This window comes from Vicugna pacos, chromosome 11, assembly GCF_048564905.1.
Source record: "Vicugna pacos chromosome 11, VicPac4, whole genome shotgun sequence".
NCBI classification, from domain to species: Eukaryota; Metazoa; Chordata; class Mammalia; order Artiodactyla; family Camelidae; genus Vicugna; species Vicugna pacos.
The window spans coordinates 46,774,975-46,792,099 of NC_132997.1; the positions used below are offsets into that span (position 1 = coordinate 46,774,975).

The 17,125-nt window shown below is 39.3% G+C and overlaps 1 protein-coding gene and 1 long non-coding RNA gene across 6 annotated transcripts in view; one reads left to right on the forward strand and one right to left on the reverse strand.

The window, feature by feature from the left end:
* The window catches only part of LOC116282343 (uncharacterized), a 91,622-nt gene that overhangs the window by 69,214 nt on the left and 5,283 nt on the right, over positions 1-17,125 (forward strand). The gene's annotated exons all lie outside the window — the stretch shown is intronic.
* LRMDA (leucine rich melanocyte differentiation associated) overlaps positions 13,409-17,125 on the reverse strand; it is a 1,104,406-nt gene continuing 1,100,689 nt past the window's right edge. For all 5 annotated transcript variants that reach the window (XM_072971251.1, XM_072971254.1, XM_072971255.1 and 2 more), the window contains 2 exons: positions 15,678-15,744; positions 13,409-14,222 (listed from right to left, as the gene is read on the reverse strand). The gene's annotated coding sequence lies outside the window, so the exon portion shown is untranslated. The remainder of the gene's footprint in view (positions 14,223-15,677; positions 15,745-17,125) is intronic.

Here is a 17,125-nt window from a genome sequence, read left to right on the forward strand (position 1 = left end):
AATCACAGAGTTGCTCAAGTCAGAAACTCGGAGGCCATTCATGATTCTGTCTCTTGATCCTCAGGCTTTAACTGAGCAAGTACTCCTCTAAAATATTCTGACTCCTCCTAAATGTATGAACTCCTGAAAATATGTATTCACCCTGTGGAGTCAGAGACCTTAGTTTGATTGAGGAGGTATCCCAAATATGCTAATAATCTCTGTGAAGACTGTACAGGAGAGTGGTTGCATGGGAGTGCTGCTTATGGAAGTGAGGCTAGAGGGGCCTCACACTTGCACCTCTTCTTTGTGTTTCTGTTGGACAGAACTCTAGGTTCTAGGCTAAGCTAGAGGTACCCACTGGTGTGATGAAGTGGAAATGTCAAAGCAATTATCCTGCAGCTTTCTGAGTTCCCAACTCTATATTACAGTCGAGTCTAACCTGGAGGCTCCTTTCTCATTGTATGTGTTATGATGCTGTCTGTCACCCTCTCCCGCCTAAATCAATACGTTTCACCATGAAGAAGTTCAACCTCTTTGTAAAGAGCTTTGCCTTTCAGCTGAACTGGGATTGGTGCTGAAACACCCTGCTCTGCTGGCCTCTGGGCCATTGGCCCTTAATGAAACAAGGCAGAATGTATGTATGTTTAAAGCACAGAATCATGGAAGGCCAGCGTGCGGTTAGAAATGAACAAGTCCAGCCCCCTTGTTTTATATGTTCAATGCTGAACTTCCCAAAGAGAACAGAAACCTTAAAAGCCTCATACTTTTTGGAGCATCTCTGTTGAGTGTGGAGAGACTTTCCAGGTTAGAAGCAGTGCAGTCTAGTTCAGGATGCTCTGGGATGGCCTCAGCACATCTGTCATTCGGCTACATAACTTTGGCTCAAATAGGGGAGCCTTTCTTGACCTGTTGGTTAATGCAGAGATCTGACTCCTCTGTCCTCTGTGCTCAGGCCATCAAGCTGTCCCAGCCTTTGTCACAGGCCATCATGTGTGCATGTCTGTCCCCTTCTACTACAGAATCCCCAAATAATATGAATTCATGTCTTGCTGGCAGAACGATTCTGCAGTCAAATAATTGTTGAAGTGCAGAGTTAAATAGTCAAGTTGTCCTAGAACTTCTTAGAACATGTAATATGCCCAGGTGCATTGCGAATCTCCTTCAGGGAGATAAGGGGAGGTTGAAATTCACACATTTTTTTTTTGACCCAGAGACCTTTATTTTTAGCTCACATCTGGTGGGATCTAGATAAACACTACTTTGCCTAGATGTGAATTCCCTGTACCCAGTTACAATGTCTTAGTCCTCTTTGTGCCTCAAACACAGAGCACTGTGCTGAGGACATGATAGGTTAGTGAACATGTTTAATGAAAGAATGAGTGAAGTTACTATTTCCCTGAGCTCTCAGTTTGCTCATCCATGCTATGTAGAGTTAAGATCACGTGCTGTTTTGCTTGGTGGTTTTAACATGTTCAGAAGGAAAAGGATTTGAATGAACGTAAATTGTTAAACTGGAAAATAGTTTGTGTATTTTGCATTACCATCAACACTGCAACCACTACTGGTCTATTACTATTACTAAGTGCTTCACAGAGAATTGTGTCTTTTAACCTCTGCTTTACATGGGGTATTAAGTAGCTCGTAAGTTTTATCACTGTAATATATACAGCTTTTAAACAGAACCAGGTAGGATGAACTGCAAGTTACCAAACACGTGTAAATGGATGAGTTGTTGGATCCTTGCTTTCTAAGTTGCCTAGGCCTGAAAAAAGTGTACTCATGTTTGTAGATAAAATATTCACCTGCAACCTCATTCATCTGGTTATAACTATAAATATATATGATAATTATTACTACAGATATATGCATGTATATATTTGTGTTTTGTGTGTGTGTGAGTATATATACATATGTGTGTGTGTGTGTGTATATGCATATTGAGCAATTGCTATGAGTCTGGTATGGTGACAGGCACTTTCCTTTTATTTTTCTCATCTTCACAATAAGTCTGCAAAAGCTTTCATGATTACCCCCTATTCTAACGAGAGAGCGCTAAGGCCTAGAAATATTAGGTAACCACCTAGAAGCAAAGGGACCCCGTCTTAATTCTCTGAAAGAATCCGCCAGATGTGCTTGCTCGTCTGTTGCATTTATACTGCTTACTGTGATAAGCTATGGCCCATGCCCAGAACGAGAATATCCAACGTGAATTGGAAGGCTGACAGTAGCGAAGCCACAGAGAGGAATATTTGAAGCCTAACGCTTATTACTATGACTCAAACCACTCAAGGCCCAGAAGGAGGGCACTTTGCCTCAAGTCACAGTGAACATTTCCGTGAGGCTATCACACAGCTGGCATGAGCCTCAGCTTTTTACCTTGCTCCCGGTCCTCACAACGACCACACACAGGCTACAGTTATTTAAGCCATTTTGCAGATAAGGTAAAACAGAGACCTAGAGAGTTGGAGCCATTGACCCGTGATCACAGAGCTAGGAAACGGCCAGCTAGGACTTGCACCCACGCAAAGCAGGAATTTAGCAGCCGGGAACTTAACTCCTAACCCGGTACCAGCAGTTTCAACACACCTCCTGCCTCCTTAAATCCTGCTCCACCTCGGTTGCCAAGTCCTAATCAATCCAAGTTTCCTTCTAACCATGTTATCTTGTAACCATTACCTTCGACATTGCATTCCCATCACTGTCTCCCCAGGGAGCCACTGGTTCTCCCATATGTGCCTCCACAACCCCCCACCAAAGTCAATGGGCCACAGGCATTTGCCTGCTCTCCCTTGCAGTCCAAACTACACCCATAGTTTTGCCTTATGATGCAAGGTGTACAGGGGAGTCATCATCACACAATTACCCTCAACCATGCAGCGTTGACAGTGCAATCATCTGTCGGCAAATGAGCTGAGCCCGGCCTGCATGAGGCTGTCTGGACTACATTTGGCTAAGTCAGATTATTACCTTCATGCCTTCTAACCAAACACAAACGATAGGGCTTTCCATCACCCAGAACGGGAACACAGTTTTCTTTGGCTTTCTTGCCCCTATACTGAGATGCACACAGAAGCCACAAAGGTAGAGGGAAAATATCTCAAGACAAAAATGCCTTTGTCCCATCTCTTTAATTAAAGAGTTGGACTCGTTTTATAGGAGGCTCTTGGAAACCAATTATAATATTCTCTACACATCTTTTCACTAAGGAGTGTGTTCCCAGCGTTACCTGGCAGGTTTGTCTTCCGGATAATCAGAATTTATTTAGTCAGCAGATAGGGTAAAGTAAAGACTGATCAGAGATCCGTGGGACCCTCAGACAAGGCACAGAGCCCCTGTGTGCTATTAATGCTGACCAAGTGAGGAAGACACTCTATCTCATCTTTCTCCTCATGAAAAATTTCCGATGTACAGAAAGTTAAAAGGGTTTTACAGTGACTCCTCACCCTCACCCCTACTTAGGTTTTATTATACTTGTTGTATGTCACATCTCTCTGTCCCTCCCTTGATGCAATTACCAATCCATCCTATGTTAAAGTGCATTTTAAAGTTAAGTTGCACCTTACACCATACACAAAAATAAACTCAAAAGGGATCAAAGACTTAAATATAAGACAAGATACAATAAACCTCCTAGAAGAAAATATAGGCAAAACATTATCTCACATACATCTCAAAAATGTTCTCCTAGAACAGTCTACTCAAGCAATAGAAATAAAAGCAAGAATAAACAAATGGGACCCAATTAAACTTACAAGCTTCTACACAGCAAAGGAAACCATAAGTAAAACAAAAAGACAACCTATGGAATGGAAGAAAATTTTTGCAAATGAAACCGACAAAGGCTTGATCTCCAGAATATATAAGCAGCTCATACGACTTAATAAGAAAAAAACAACCCAATCCAAAAATGGGCAGAAGACCTAAACAAGCAGTTCTCCAAGGAAGACATACAAATGATCAATAGGCACATGAAAAAATGCTCAATATCACTAATTATCAGAGAAATGCAAATCAAAACTACAATGAGGTATCACCTCACACCAGTCAGAATGGCCATCATTCAAAAATCCACAAATGACAAATACTGGAGAGGCTGTGGAGAAAAGGGAACCCTCCTACACTGCTGGTGGGAATGCAGTTTGGTGCAGCCACTGTGGAAAACAGTATGGACACTCTTCAAAAGACTAGGAACAGACTTACCATATGACCCAGGAATCCTGCTCCTGGGCATATATCCAGAGGGAATCCTACTTGACACCTGCATCCCAATGTTCATAGCAGCACTATTTACAATAGCCAAGACATGGAAACAGCCTAAATGTCCATCAACAGATGACTGGATAAAGAAGAAGTGGTATATTTATACAATGGAATACTATTCAGCCACAAAAACCGACAACATAATGCCATTTGCAGCAATGTGGATGTTCCTGGAGAATGTCATTCTAAGAGAAGTAAGCCAGAAAGAGAAAGAAAAATACCATATGATATCACTCATATGTGGAATCTAAAAAACAACAAAACAAAAAACAAAAACAAAAAACCCCAAAGCATAAATACAAAACAGAAAGACTCATAGACATAGAATACAAATTTGTGGTTGCCAAGGGGGCGGGGGGTGGGAAGGGACAGACGGATTTCAAAATTGTAGAATAGATAAACAAGGTTATACTGTATAGCACAGGGAAATATATACAAGATCTTTTGGTAGCCTACAGAGAAAAAAATGTGACAATGAATATATATATGTTCATGTATGGCTGAGGAGTTGTGCTCTGCACTGGAATTTGACACAGTGTTGTGGAATGATTATAAGTCAATAAAAAATGTTAAAAAAAATAAAATTGCAGACTTTGGTACATTTCACTCCAGATACTTCAGTGCACATAGCCTTAATTAAATTTAATACTTATTTATACTTCTCTCTTACTTTTGAGTTTTGAGGTTAAGTTTGCATACAATATAGTGGAGAAGTCTTAAGTGGACCCTTCACTGAGTTTTCACATCTGTCCTGTGTAATCCAAAGTCCTGTCAAGGTGTAGAAAATGACAGTTATTCCAGAAAGTTTCCTTATGCCACATCCCAGGTAATCTACAACCACACCTCTCTGGAGGCAACCAATATTATAATTTTTTTCCCACCATAGATTAGTTTGCTTTGCTCCAGAGTCTCATAGATATGGAATCATAGAGTAGGTACTCTTTTGGGTAGGGCCCTGTCCTTAGCATGATGTTTCTGAGATGCATCCATGTTGTTGTGTGTATCAGTGATCCGTTCTTTTTATTGCTGAGTAGTATTCCCTGTGTACAGATATACTACACTTTGTGTATCCATTCACCTGGTGACGAATACTCAAGTTGTTTCCAGATTTTGGCTATTGTGAATAAGCCTGCTGTGAATGTTCGTGTACATATGCTTTCATTTCTCTTGGGTAAATAAGTAGGAGTACAATTGCTGGTGATAGGCTATGTGTATGTTTAGTTTTATAAGAAATTGGAAACCTTTTTTCCAAAGGAGTTTCTCATTTTACACTCTCACCAACCATGTGAGAAAATTCAGTTTGCTCTACGTCCTCACCATTGTTGGGTGTCGTCGGTCATTTAAATTTTATTCATTCGGATGGTGGTGTAGGTATCTCACTGAGGCGTTAATTCACATTTCTAAGATGAAAAATGATGTTGAGCACTTTTTTTTTTCATGTACTGTGTCCATCCATAGAGCTTCTTTTGTGAAATGTCCATTTAAAACTTTTGCCCATTTTTTTAAGAGGGAGGGCCTGGGCAAACCTTGGCCCCAGTTCCAGGGAGACAATCCACAACCTTGTGCATGTACATGCATTGGGAAGCCCCAATCCATTCTGGCTTTTCTACCCCCTTCCCAGGCTCAAAATAACCTGAAGAGATAATTTTTGAATAAATGTTGGTTGCACTTCTTATTTGCTGGGCGCTGCCAACAGGCAGCAGGAATTGACGGCTTGTTAGCAGAGCCTGGCCCCTCTGTGAGATGTTTTCAGAATGATTGATTTACAATAAAGTGGTTCCTGGTGGGTGCATGCAGGTGGAACTGATGCCGATCGATTCTAGTGGCGCTAACTAATCAGCTGTTTAAACTGGCAGGGGGAGTGCTCAGTGACAGACACCGTGCGACCATCATTTTCCCCGTAAGATTACAAATTAACTTGTTGGGGTTTGCTGGGGTGTGTGACAACCTGGAGCCCAGCCTCAGAGGAGGGGAGGCTGGCTGTGCCTTCAGGGAGGCCTCTCTGGGATCCACCTTCCTGTAAGGCTGGACCTGGGCAAACAGCACCCAGGGCTGGAGGAAGAGCGAGCTCATCTAGGTGTGTGGTGATTTTCGTCCTCTTCTAGGGGGCAGAGACGATATTTAAAGGGGTCCCTCCTGTTCCTCTTTTCTTTTCCCCATTAGCTAATTTCCTTGACACCATAGGAGACCCCTCTTTCTTCCTTTCTTGCGCATACCAGAAACCATCATGTTTCCCCCCTCTGGTCTTGAAGAAAACTCAGTAGTCTCAAGTCCAAGCTCGTCTGGGTTAAGGAGGGCCACTGTTTTGTTTATTTTTAGGACTCTTTTCTTTATAGCAGGATTACATGGTGGTATCCTTTAAGCACTGAGGTATTCGCCTTTACAATATTAATTACAAAACTGGATCCTGAAAGTTGGGAGGTTTTAGGCTGAGGAGGCCAGGTAAGGTGATGAAGATAATATGGAAGAGGCTGATGTAACTGTGGTACAGTCATGGTCACAAGAGGAAGACCTCACTTAGCTCCAGACTCTGGCACCTATCTTGACCTCTTGCCCATTAAAGCTTTTTCATACACTATCTCATATTTGCCATAGCTTTATGTAATGCACGCGGACCACCCTCTTTTTTTTTTTTAATTGAAGTAGTCAGTTACAATGTATCAATTTCTCGTGTACAGCACAGTGTCCCACTCATGCATATACATACATGTATTTGTTTTCATATTCTTTTTCATTAAAGGTTACTATAAGATTTCGAACTTAGTTACTTGTGCTGTACAGAAGAAACTTTAAAAATCTATTTTTATATGTAGAGGCTAACATTTGTAAATTTCAAACTCCTGAATTTATCCCTTCCCACCCCCTTTCCCCGGTAACCATAAAATTGGTATGTCCGCCAGTCTTTTTCTGTTTTGTATTTATGGTTTTTTTTTTTTTTTTTAGATTCCACATATGAGTGATATCATACGGTATTTTTCTCTTTCTGGCTTAGTTCACTTAGAATGACAATCTCTAGGTCCATCCATGTTGCTGCAAATGGCATTATTTTATTCTTTTTTATGGCTGAGTAGTATTCCATTGTATAAATATACCACAGCTTCTTTATCCAGTCATCTGTCGATGGACATTTAGGTTGCTTCCATGTCTTGGCTATCGTATATAGTGCTGCTGTGAACATTGGGGTGCATGTTATCTTTTTGCATTAAAGTTCTCTCTGGATATATACCCAGGAGTGGGATTGCTGGATCATATGGTAAGTCTATTTTTCCTTTTTTGAGGAATCTCCATACTGTTTTCCATAATGGCTGCACCAATCTACATTCCAACCAGCAGTGCAGGAGGGTTCCCTTTTCTCCACAGCCTCTTCAGCGTTTAGCATTCATGGACTTTTGAATGAGGGCCATTCTGACTGATGTGAGGTGATATCTCACTGTAGTTTTGATTTTTATTTCTCTGATAATTAGTGATATTGAGCATTTTTTCATGTGCCTATTGGCCATTTGTATGTCTTCCTTGGAGAACTGCTTGTTTAGGTCTTCTGCCCATTTTTGGACTGGGTTGTTTGTGCTTTTGTTGTTGAGTTGTATGAGCTGTTTATATATTCTGGAAATTAAACCTTTGTCAGTCACATCATTTGCAAGTATCTTCTCCCATTCTGTAGGTTGTTGTTTTGTTTTGCTTATGGTTTCCTTTGCTGTGCAAAAGCTTATACGTTTAATTAGGACCCATTTGTTTATTTTTGCTCTTATTTCTGTTGCCTGGGTGGACTGCCCTAGGAGAGCTAAGATTTATGTCAGAATGGTTTGCCTATGTTTTCTTCTAGGAGATTTATCGTGTCTTGTCTCGTATTTAAGTCTTTAAGCCATTTTGAGTTTATTTTTGTGTATGGAGTGAGGGAGTGTTCTACTACCCTCTTCTATAAGAGAAAGCAGAAATCAAAAGACATCCTTAAGTAGATGCTGAAAGTGGTGAAACCTGACCTCAAATGCAGGTCTTGGATTTTAGTATTTCCAATGACAGCTCTGTAAGCCTGAATTAGCAGGCTAAGTATTGTATGTGCTATATGAAGTGTCTGGAATGGCATTTCAGTCTAAGAGGGTTAACACCCTCCAAATAAACATTTCAAAAGGATTTGTTTCTTCCGAACTTGCTACTGGTATTCTAAAGTGCTACCGGAGGAATAACCAGGTGAGAGCTGGGACAGGCTGCAACCAGATATTAAAACTTCATGTAAAGCTCCAATAATCAAATCTGTGTGCCCTAGGGATAAACAAACAAAGTAGAATAGGTGACTTTGTAACAGGTTCTAGCTAATATTGAAAAAGAAAATATGATAAGAGAGGTATGAAAACTTGCAGAGAGAGGAGGGGACAATTAGCAAATGACTCTGCAACCACTGGAAATCTACTAAGGGGAACAAAGTATACTTAGATCCTTAGCAGATGACATGCTTCAAAATAAATACCAAATAATTTCAAGATTTAAATGTAGAAGTCCAAATGGTAAGTCTTTAAGATACTTATCTAAGCCTTTGGATTAAGAAAGGCTCTCAGCAGAAAAGCAAATGAAACATCACAAATGAAAATATTCACAGATACAATGCATAAAAATAAAGTTCTATGTATCTACAAAACAATACAAAGATTAAAAGCCAACAACAAACTGGGAGGAATGTTTGTAAAAATTTATGTTGAAGGGTTAATGTCCCTTAATATATAAAATCTTGTTCAAATAGACCAGAAAACCAGGAATCTTATTGGATGTAGAGGTCAAGAAAGGAAGAGATAAATTATAATGGAGGAAAAAATATTACATTATCTGTTCTTCATAAATTCACCAGTAAACAAAGGATTAAAACTTAAGATAATGGGGTATTTTTCATTTATCAGATTAGCAGAGATGAAAATATGTTAGTGATACTGTGATAAAACACACACTCTCATAGGCTTATTTTCTGGTCTGTGTGCCTAGATTTTGTTCCTGTTGACCTCTCCAGTCTTACCTCATACTGCTTTCTCCTTTGCTCTCTGTTCCAGGATAAGGGGATTTTTTTTTTTCATTTGTCCTCACACAGATTTTTCCATATGCCTAGAAAGCTTTCAGACTTCCCCTCTGTTCCCTCCATCTCACTTCCTCCTCCTCTTCATTTCCCTCCTCTTTCCTCTTTCCTCTTCCCTCTTCCTTAGGCCCTCCACCTCCATTTTCTTTGTGCCTCCCCTTCTTCCATGTTTCTCCCTTTTCCCTTCTATTCTTTCACTTCCTGGATCGCTTCCTCTCCATCTTCTCCTAGTTGAGACTTCCTCATCCTAGAAATCTCAGACCAAATGTTATGTACTCAATGCATTCACCTTATTCTCCTTGAAAGTGTCACATTATCTGGTTATTCACTCTCACAGCACCTTTTAACTTTCCCTTATAATACTAATCACAATTGAAATTTATGTAGTTTTAATTGTTTGACTAATATAGTTTTCCCTCCCAGAATTATAGGGACTGTTGTCATCTTTAGTCAACATTGAATCCCCCATGTCTAGCCAAAAAACAAGAGTTAATACATATTTGTTGGATGTTTTGACTGCTGACTTCCCAAAACACCACTAGAATAAAGTTGAAGCTTCAGCAAAGCTAACTTTATTAAACCAACTGCAGTTAAGAGAGAACCTACCTTGACAAGTTCTTAGTCATGTCTCAAAAGAGGGTGGTCATGGATAGAAATCTATAGAATTTGAGGATCTGGGCTCATGTGGTTTAAGGCATGTTTTAAAGTAAAGATCTGATATGGAATAGACAAAGTATGATGATATTAGAGTTTAAGATTGGTAAGCACTGCGAGATAAGGGTCTTTCAGCAAATCTTCTAAGTAAAACTGGTTTGATAGGTGAGCTATTTGCCCCTATAAACAAACTATGGTTTTGACAAGGAGGTCTGTTTTTCTAGTTGAACAAAATTAAGTATTCATATAACTTAGTTTTCAGAAATGTTTTGAAATTAACAGTGAAGTAATTTATTGGTTTATAGCCTTATCTTAATGGGCAACAGTTTCTAGGAAGTAAGAGTAAAATCATACTGACATAGCTGTCTTGGGTTCCCAGTCCTGGAGGTTAAATGATGTAATTGCAGGAGGATTCAGTTCTGAGGTGAATAAATGGAATGCCATTTTGGCAATATATAATAAGGTCCTTAGAAATGTTTTTACAGTATTTCCTAATAGCTCCTAAGAGTCTATCATTTGAAAAAAAACTAACAATACAAAGTGTGATGTGCAAGGTTTGGAAGTGTCTCTGGGAAATTGGGGGCAACCATTAAGGAACAAGATGACCCAGCCCTTGAGAAAAAAGGAGGAGCTTACTAAGGAGGGAAAGGAGAGGTGAGGTGAAAAGATGGCCAAGGATTTTTCAGTTTTCCTTTGATCAGTTTATGGAAGTCATATTCCATATCTGTTGAGGCATTCTCCTCTTCTTCGCCCAGAATTGGTCACATATTTATAAAAAACACACAGATGGCTCAAGCTCATGGGATATCTACCATTAAAGCTCTGTCTGCAGTTAATCAGTGAGTGGCAGACATGGAGGTCCTAGCTCATGTCATAGAAGCAGGCATCTGATGAGACTTTGGGGTGGGCAAAATGCTAGAAATTCTGCGTAGTGACAAGGCTGGGGTTTTTTCCCTCAATGTCTAAAGCTCTTTCTTTGACTCTTTATCACAACGGTGCATATAATGTGCAAAATAAACACATTTTCTTTTGGTTTTTTTGGTCAAAGGAAAAAAAAATTTTTGTACTGAAATCTGTGGTACTGAGGGTGTGGCAACTAGGACCCTAGGTGGTTAGCAAGATTGTAGGAAGTGAAGTATGGTTCTGCCCGAGTGCCTAGCTCCTTAAGGGCTGGCCTTATATCCTGAGGCATGAAGACTGCTTCCAAATAAGATCCCTCACATTAAGAGAAGTGCTGGGTGATAAGAGAGAGACAGCATTTGTTTTTCTAAAAAGGAAAGTCACGACAAACTGCACATCTGAGATACTCCTGATCTAAATTACAAGCTGTTTTATGGGAACTGAGGAGCAAAAGCAGTTCCCACCAGGACCTATGCTGGAGTCCTTAAGAAAAAGTCATGACAGACAAACCCCATTTCCTGTTTTTGATATTGTTCCTGGATTTTTTTAGTGGCATTTGACCAAGTCCTCAAAATATTGTAGAGAATTAGTTAGGTGGCTAGTACTTGGCTGAAGAATTGTATCCAAAGGGTATGGATTTAAGTATTTTTAACCTGCATTAATATATTCATTTCCACCTCTGGCTATTCAGAATACTATGAACCAGCAGAGGTCAGTCATAGTGCAATAAAGCTTTTTTATGTAGTGTTAACATCCTGTTGGACCAAGGTCATATTCAGGGTCAGTTAAAACTCGGTGTGTCCTACAACAGAAAATCAGTCAATGCCTCATGTCTCACAACCTTTTAAAAGATGCTTTGATCGTGATGATGATGATGATGATGGCAATGATGGTATTTTTTGTCAGTTACCTGAAATCAAAAGCTCCTGGGTCAAAATATACAGCTTCCTTGAATTATCTAAACAGAGTATAGAGTCTTATTTTCATAGTACACATCAGTGTCCAGTCTGTTTTAGCCAATAATTAACTTCAACAAGCTCACAAAACTTGTAAATGAGCTGGAGCTAATTTTGAAACAATTAGTCAAACTCTGTGAAAATTAGAAATACATGAATGTTATGTTGCTACACAAGAGTCATTCACCTAGCATGTGTCATTGTGTTCATATCACTCCAGTTGTCATCGAAACCACATTAGAAAGTCAATCTATTAACATGTGATGATGACATCATAAACAATTAGGTTATGGATGTCAATTAATTTCTATTTACACATAATGTAAATCTCATAATGTATGTAGTAACCAGGTAGGAAATAGAACGTCACTTTTAATACCACAACATAATATATTCAATAAAAGTGATGGGAAAATATCTTTTATTCCAATGAAGAGGGACCTTTGGATTGATTCCTGAATTACTAAGCAAAATCAGCCAGCCATGTGGGGATGGGAGCAGACATTCCTAGGCAGATGGAAGGAGGGAAAAAGTTCTACAGAGGGAATGAGCATGGTATACTCTAGGCACCAAAGATATCCTTCATAGTTGGGGTGGAGTGAAGGGGCTAGAGTGAATCTGGTTGAGGCTAAGAGGTAAGCAAGGATCAGTTCACGGAGTGACTTGCAGTCCAACAACAAGAGGTTGGGTTTCAGTCTAAGCAAAGAAGGAAGCCATCAGAGAGTTTTAGGGAGGGAAGCAATCTTACCTGATTTGGTCTTAAAATGGTCTCTCTTGGCTGTTGGAAAGGATTATGGAGTGCTGATGAGTAAGAATAGAAGCAGGGAGACCGTTAGAAAATGAATGCATTAGTTTAGACAAGAAATGGTGTTGGCTTGCACTAGGGAGGAATCTGAAAGATGAAAAGAAGCAGAAGCATTTGGGATGTATTGTGAAGGCAGAGCTAAGAGGATCTGAAGTTACAGACGAAGTCGAGTGTGAGGGAAAAGGCTGCTTCAAGTACAGCGCATCATTTGGGAGCTTGAGTGCATTTAGTGGGTGGTTGTGCTGGTAGATATATATTAGAAATACGTACTGAGCATCTACTGTGTGGAGGATACTTTTTTTGGGGCAAGATATATTTTTCTAACTTCTAAAGTACTTTTATTACTAACAGATTGTGGATGCAAGTTACATAAAAATATAATTGTCATCAATATTTCTATTTTATTTCAAGCAAATATTCTAAGTAAGCATTTCCCCCCCTACCTCTCATTATCTTCGTTATTGTAACATAGATCAAGGGTCGGCAAAGGCTTTCTGAAAAGAGCCAGATATTAAGTATTTTCGGCTTTGTGGTCTCTGTAAACTCTTGTTGCAGCTACTCAACTCTGATGTTGTGGTGTGAAAACCACCATGGGCAGTATGTTAAGGAATGAACGTGGTTGTGTTTCAACAAAACTTTATTTATTAAACAAGCAGTGGGACGTTTGGTCTCTGGGTTATAGTTTTCTGACTCCTGACTGACTACAGATCCCTAAACAAGACAATCTAGAGTGAAAAAGATCAGGCTATGAGTAAAGAAGCCAAATACTTATTGACAACGACGCACAGTGGAAACTGTAGTTTTTATTTATTTTTAATTTTTCTCTCAGTATTTTTTATTTTTTTATTTTATTTTTTAATGAGATATAGTTGATGTATAATGTTAGTTTCAGGTGTACAGCAAAGTGATTCAGTTATACATACACATACATACATATTTTCAGATTCTTTTCCTTTATGTTATTAAAAGAAATTGAATATAGTTCCCTGTGCTATACAGTAGGTCCTTGTTGTTTATCTGTTTTATATATATAGTAATGTGTATCCGTTACTCCCAAACTCCTAATTTATTCTCAGTATTATTTTCAATAGTCCTTGTCCTAGTTTCTTCGGGATCCTTCACTCCATTTAATCCTAAGACTAAATCACGGTACTTCGTTCTCTGCCACAATAGTAGGTCCTTACCCAGTCTGGCCAAACTGAACAGTCTCTTCCCCGTGGTCACAGGGATTGGGTTAGAGGTTGGTGCATGATCCAAGCAAGGCCAATTAGAATCTTCCCTGAACTTGATATGTGAATAGTAGGAGACAGTTTTCTTCATGGAGGGTCTGCTAAGAGAGGAGGCTGACGATCTGTAACTTATACTGGCTCTTTTGCCAGTCATTTGGTCAGTGCTTATGTTGAGAGCAACTCCAAGCAGAGATGAAGAGTCAAGAGTCATGGCAGCATTGTTGGGGAAGCTTGATCCAGCTATTTCTAAAGCCCCAGACATGCCAGGACTGCCTAGTTATGTGAGCCAGCAAATTCCTTTTAAGCTTGAGCTAGTTTGAGTTGAGTTTCAGTCAGTTGCAGACAGGATTATAGACAAATATACTGCTTCACTGAATCTGGAAGGGGAAGACAATGAACATTTGAATTCCTTGAATGTGCCAAGCATAATACACACTAATCTTGATTAAACTTAAAATAGCTTTATGTTTAAGGTTGAGAGAACAGGGGCTCAGAGATAAGTGATTTGCCTGAAGTTACATAAGTTTTTGGTAGAGTTATGATTTGACTGCTAGTATTTCTGACTCGAAGACCATGCTGCTTATATGGTACCATGTACTAAGGACGCATAGAAGTGAAATGGAAAAGTAATAAAATACAATTTTTAGATTTCTCTCTATTTCTGATAAACTAGTTTCTTCTAGGGCTCCAAAACTGAAGGAGAGAATAAAGGTGATTCTTGAAACATCAGGAAGATAGCCGAGTACGTTTCTTAGGAGATGTACTCTATAACCTGTTAAGCCATCAGTTCTGGATGGACTTTTCCAAGCTGCTTTGAATCTCAAAATAGAATGTTTCTAGCCTAACTGTCTGCAGGCTAAAGCTGGAAAATGTTCCTTTTTTCCTCCTGCTTAGGGAGACCAGATTTCATATGTATGCAGGAAATGCGGTGCAAGGCAAACCGTTCATTTCCATATCGCTAAGTAGGCTGTGTGAGCTTGACAAGGAAGGGCAAGTAAGGGATATAAAATCACCATCAAAGATTCATGCTGAGGAAACTCTTCTTGAGAGCTATATGGAGGCAGAAGTATGAGAGGGGCTTCTTTGTAGGTGGAAACAGGTGATAATTAAACATAATTTGTAGAAGAAAATTAATAGTGATGGACTTGAATCCTTTATAGCAAATGTAAATTTCAAAGCAATTTTGTGTGGAGAAGTAAGAAGCTATAATATATGGCTGAGTGGTATATGCTGACAGTAATGGTCCTCTTGTGCAGTGAGTTATTAAAGACTTTCATCTCGTGGTTTTCAATAATGGAAAGGGAGGCAGTCTGGGGGCACTTTTGAGATATGTCCCTTGTGTTGATTTAGCTTGTGAAACCAGTAGGTTATCTCAGCAGCTGTGTGGAAAAGGTTAAATTTGCCAAGGGTGTAAAAGACTAAAGTGTGAGAAGCATGCTAGTTTAGAAAAAATGTATTCTTTCTTCTCTGAGATGAACATATTATGACCTTGGGCAAGTCATTTAATCTCTGTGGGGCTTGATCTCTACATCTTGTCCAGGGATCTTATTCATGGCTTTTTCCAACTGCAGTAAGCCTGATTCCTTCATATGATAAAAATACTCTCGGGAATGAAGAAACCTCAGAGACATTTTGCTTAGAGTTATTTTTTTCTCTCTCTCTTCCCTTATTTTTGAAACGGATTCCAGAATCAGCTTCAAGATGGCATCTCCTTCATTGAGCAAGATAAAGGGATAGTGAAGAATCAGAGCCATTTCACAAAGCTTGATGCTCAGGCTTTCACAAAGGTCTACAGAAGGAAAACTTGTATGGAAACCAATAGCTCAGCTGACCTGGGTCACTGTGCAAATGACTCTGGGTTTGCGGTGTGCTTGAATGGTCCTGGGTTTGAGGATTGGCCTATGAGGAAATGAGAAATGAGATTGTGAAGGAAAGAAGAGATCATATACTGCATTTATTAAACTTCTGAGGGGTTGAGTATAGGGGCTGAGTGTCAGTGTATCATGTTTATAACCATAACCATTCATATTCTAGAGCAGAACTGAGCAGTCATCTTACACTAGTGTACTTGTCAAAACTGTGTAACTAATATTGACACATTATTGCTAACTGAAGTCCAGACTTTATTCAGATTTTCTTAGTTTTTACCTAATGTCTTTTTTCTGTTCCAGGGTCCATCTAGAATAGAACATTACCTTTGGCCAGGATGACTCCCTTAGGGCTCTTTAGACTATGACAAGTTCTCAAATATTTCTTATGTTTGATGACTGTGACACTTTAGAGGAATACTTGCTTGCGTATTGAGTAGCATGTTTCTCAGTTTGGGTTTGTCTGATTTTTTTTCCTCATGATTAAACTGGGCTTGCAGGTTCTTGGAAGACCACAGTGTTTACAAAGTGCTAGTCTTACCACATTGTGTTCAGTGCACATGCCAGCTGTATGATTTCTCTCTGAAGATGTTAAGTGTGATCATATGGCTGAGGTAGTGTTTGTCAAGTTTCTCCACTGTAAAGTCACTTCTTCCCCTTTTCCATACTGTATTATTTAGAGGGAAGTCAGTCCTTCCCACAATTAAGGGAGTGAGGAATTATGATCCACCTAATGGATGAGAGAGGAACTACATATATTGTTTTGAATTCTGGATGGGAGATTTGCCTAATCTTATTAATTATTTTAATTATTTATTTACATCACTACAGACTCAGATATTTATGTTTTAGATTTATACTTTGTGTTACATTTTAATATATGTTATTTATTTTGTTATTCAAAGTTTCAGTTTTGGCCATTGGGAGTGCTTTCAGTTGGCTCCTGTGTCCCTCTGACACTACCAGATGCTCCAGGCTCATCCTGTCTGTCCTTCCCTCAGCCCTAGTTCCTTTTATCGGAGAATGGTGTTCGAGGGAAGGAGAAATGGGGAGTTAATTTTTAATGGATACAGAGTTTCAGTTTGGGAAGATGAAAAAAGTTCTGGAGATGACTGATGGTGATGGTTCCACAATAATGTAAATGTCCTCAGTTAATGCCACTGAACTATATACCTAAAATGGTTAAACTGGTACATTTTATGTTATGTATATTTTACCACAATTCAAATATAATTAATCTAAAAAACAAAAACAAACCTTCCAAGTTGTTTCTGAAATACTGCACCATTTCGCATTCCCATCAGGTATGAATGAGTGTTTCTGTAGTTCCACATTCTTACCACCAAATTTAGTTGTCAGGCTTTGGTCTTTGTTTTCTGTTTTAGCTGTCCTGAGAGGTGTGTAGTAATGTC